The following is a 4,654-nucleotide window of genomic DNA, read 5'->3' on the forward strand; positions in this document are numbered from 1 at the left end:
GATAAATGGTCTATTCAACACAAAAAGAATTTTTCAAATCGAACCAGTGGTTCCCGAGATTAGCGCGTTCAAACAAACAAACAAACAAACAAACAAACTCTTCAGCTTTATATATTAGTATAGATTGTTGCTGTTTCAGGTATTGATTTGTTCTTGTTTAATCTAAAATGTGTTTTAAATTTTACAATTATTTTCAGTTTTCACAGTTAAACATAATAGATAATGCCAATAAAGGCCACTGCAATCAACATGCAATACTTACCCACTGTGTAAAACTTATCAAAGCCACCAGTATTTCTCACTTCCACATAATCATCATAACTGATTGGCACGTCGATCAACTCCCATGAATTCTGAAAAATTGAAAAAAAAGGCAATGTTTTATAACATGAAACACACAGTTTATGAAACTAAATTTATAATAATATATTATGTTAGTCGCCCATAACCAATTCCTAACTACTACACTACAAATCTTCGACGTAAAGTATTAACTACATATAGTTTTAGTTGCAAGACTTACTGGGTCAACTTCTATCTGTAATGGCGTTTGATATCTCGGATCAATCGGTCTCTGTGACATATTTCCATTAAATTCGTTGACGGGCGTCATGGGACTGTTGGCGGCGCTGAGTCGGTCGCAGTAGTTCTGGTTGTAGTCCTCCTTCCGGAGCGAGTTGGAGTGCGAGCTGGCGAGGTCCGGGCTGCGCGCGTCGCGGGGCCAGTAGGGGTCCAGGTCGATGTGGCGCGGGTTCATGTTGCCCACGTTGTAGTTGGCGATGGGCGACAGGCGCCGCGGGGACGACGCCGCGCTGAACACGGCGGGGCTGCAGCCGGCGCCGGCCGGGCTGGCGGCCGCCGGGCTGCAGGCCGCGCCCGCCGGGCTGCAGGCCGCGCCCGCCGGGCTGCAGGCCGCGCGCCCGCCCGGCGAGCTGGGCGTGCGCTGGATGGTGACGGGCGAGCGGCCCGCCTCCGCGAACGCTTCGGGCTTTTTAAACTGCTGCGGGATGCGCACGGGGCCTATTCTGTTATGCACGTCGGGCTCGTCCTTGGGCAACGCAGACGTTTTGGGATGCGCCTCCGCGGCCATTAAGTTCTGTAGCTTACTCACTTGAGTCTCGACGAAGCTGCGAGGCCGGGGCGCCGTCACGGCTTGGTCGCTGTTTCTCAGTGGGACGGGGTTGGAGACGCTGGCGTCGAACTGTGTCGGGATGTGTACTTGTGAGAGCATGCCGGAGTGCGTGTCGGTGTCGAGGCTGTCCTGCGTGTCGTACGCCATGTACTCGTCCTCGAGCACTCGTCGTCGTCCTCCTCGCAGTCGTCGTAGTTTATGGGCGTGTCGGCGCCAGGGAAAAACTCACACAGCGCTGCCATTATCTCTACCACCTGCAACACATATTATTGTATTGTTTCAATAAACTAAGCTTATTGAAAGCACCTTTTATATATCATTAATATACAAGTACAAATCATTGAAAAATACTTTCTCTAACAATAATCTACTAAACTATAAAATTGGTCTACATTTTATTAATATCAATAACAAATCATTCATCTGCAATCTAACATATTAAAGTAAATTTATATTTCCTATACCAAATTAAACAGACAAAAGAAAATTTAAATTATCCTTAGTTCTAAAACAATCACACCTAAACTACCTGTTCTATTTGCATTGTATCGAGTTGAACACCTGGGCGAGAGTTTATATCAGTACAAGTAGTGACTAATCACATCATAATAGCTTAACCTTTACTATTGGCAGCCCATTGGGCATTATTTATATTTGTATGGAAGCTTACCTTCGCCATGCTGGGCCGTTCTGCAGGAACTTTGTGCCAACATTGTGTCATCAAGTGCTCAATTGGCTCCGGACAACCCTCTATCAGATTTGGTCTTTGACCTAGAATTTAACAATGGATAAAGGTATAATATCGTCTTCACATTCAATGTATTTAAATAAGCAATACACTAACAAGAATACATAGAAACAGGGAATAATTAAAAGCAATGTGAAGACAAACCTTATATCCCAAATTGATGTGAGGTACATGCAAACTACACCTTCTATGCAAAATTCTTTTGAACTAATTCTTTCAATTATAATTATTTTTATTGCCCAAGAATACAAAAAAATATCTTATATAAACTTAAATCAAAAAGTATTACTAAACTTATGTCAGATCTTAAACGAGTTGCAAATTTGAATGATACATATGCATCTTTCAACAATGTTTTACTCAGAATCTTAATGGTAGGCGGATTTGAATCACGTCGATCCATGATATCACAATTCATTGGAACTAAAACGTTAATAGGTTGTTTTATTGTTAAAGATTTATGACTAAACAATTATTATGATAATAGGCTACAACAATTACTTAACAGATTACATGTATTTGTTGGCAATAAATAGCATTTAAAGTTAGATTGACTTCATTATAACTACTATAATGTAATTTATTTTATTGTTTTTAAGTCTTTTTGATGTTAAGGTTTCGGAAACCCACATTAAATAGTTTGTTTTTTGTTTATGAGTAAACCCTTATAAGAACACAGGCAGTCTTGCACGAGATAATAATACATATATAGGTAAGTATATGTTACCTGTATGGACAGCCCACATTATCCTAAAAGCTGAACCACCTTCCTCAAATGGTTTCCTTCTTGACAAGACCTCCCATAATATAATGCCCCATGAAAACACATCACACTTTTCTGTATATGTTGAACCTTCAAATACCTGGAATACATAAAAGATTAACTTTATAAATAGAACATAGAATAAACAAATTAAAAACTATATATTTGTATTCAATATATAAACATGTCTCATATTAACATGAGTAAATATCAAATAACTTAATGTGGGCCAATGATATTACTACACTTTTGGAATAGGTTTCCAGACCTATGAAAACTTTCAGAATTTTTTGAAGAAGGGTGTTATCCCACCTGACCTTTATTCGCAACCTACTTTACTAGTGAAACACTCCTTGAATATGCCACAAAATCGTATTAAGACCCTTTAAGTGAAGCAAGCTAAAATTACAAAAATATACAATCAAAGAATATAAGTAAACAAACATAAATATGTACAAATCATTTGCATTCTCAAATAAAATATAGTAAAAAGTGCAGTATACACAAGTTGTGTACAAACAAAACATTACTACTAAAACCTAATTGAGGAAAAAGTGTTTGTTATTGATTAGATAATATATTTTTTTGCAAGACCACTATCATAATACACTTCATGAATATCTTAACTAAACAATTGATTATCTGTAGCTCAATATTACCATAATTACTATACTGTGTTAAAACATTGACTTGTCAATTTAGAATTTTAGACTATTTAAATTATTATCAGTTTCTATTTTGCATAATGTAATAAAGCTGTCTTGTTTGTGTTCCTCTAGTAGTTTTTTAATAGTATATATAGGTTTGAGCATGTTAACAATAATAAAATAAATAAGGAAATAATTATGCATGTATATAAAAATTTATAAAGGTTTTAATACCTAGTTTATTATAGAAGATTAATTAATTATTACATTAATTCATTCTTGCACAAATCTCAGTGATAATAACTAAAAATCATTTGATTTGAAGGCACAAAATTATGTATTTTGTAGAAATGACTTAAGTTTATTTACATATGAAAATTTAACTGAATCATTGAATAACTTATTTTTTTGTTGAATAGTCCATCTTGAAGGGGTAATGTACTACATTACGCTATAATTCATATGAGCGGAAGGAATGCCATTGAAGCCCAATCAAAATTTAATGGTTATAATAGATACCAAAATATTAAACAACCTCGGGTGCCATCCATGCTGCACTTCCCTTATTGTTAGTCATATAATAGCCTTATCAGCGGCAGTACCAAAGTCACAGATTTTCAGTCTTTGACCACCTCCGACTAGTAATAAGTTAGGTGGCTTTAAGTCCCTGTGTATAAGAGGCTTTGGTTCATTGCATGGAGATATGCTACACCCTGTAATGCAGAAGATGTTATAAATCAGATATGTAATAAGTGACAATAAAACGTAACTTCATTCATGTGGTATTTACATGTAAACATAAAACCTGTTAAGTCTTAAATTATAACGTAAGCTTAAAGTATAAGTTAGATATGTAAGAATTTAACCTCAGCACACTGTCGAGCCCAGCTCATGGCATGAGCAGCAGTGTATTTGGGCTTAGGGCGGTTGTGTAGCACATTGTATAGCATCCTCCTTCTGCATATTCCATGACTAGACAGACGTGGGCGCCCTTCGTGCATGCTCCGTATAGCCGCACAATGTTTTGGTGACACACGCGTGATAGCTGACGCACTTCTATTGAAAACTCTCGCTTTTCGGCCTCAGAGTTAATGTGCTTTACAGCTACGAGTGTGTTCCGCATAGACCTTTCCATACTACACCAAACGCACCTTTGCCACCACCTGACGACACAAATTTAGTGTTTATAGTTCCATTTAACGTTTTAACACACAGTATAATGAATTTCTCGTTCAGATATTTACCGATAATTCTGAATCTCACTGTAATCTATCTCCTCCACAAATGTCTGCTGAACAGGCAGTCTTGCACATTGGAAGCCATGGGGACACTTAATATCACATTATCAAAATGATAGCACGTTA

General features: G+C 37.4%; 1 pseudogene; it reads right to left on the minus strand.

The window, feature by feature from the left end:
• Positions 1-203: 203 nt before the first annotated feature.
• LOC113498802 lies at positions 204-4,425 on the minus strand (annotated as a pseudogene).
• Between the last annotated feature and the right edge of the window lie 229 nt (positions 4,426-4,654).

The sequence above is a fragment of the Trichoplusia ni genome, chromosome 11 (assembly GCF_003590095.1).
Source record: "Trichoplusia ni isolate ovarian cell line Hi5 chromosome 11, tn1, whole genome shotgun sequence".
Lineage (NCBI taxonomy): Eukaryota > Metazoa > Arthropoda > Insecta > Lepidoptera > Noctuidae > Trichoplusia > Trichoplusia ni.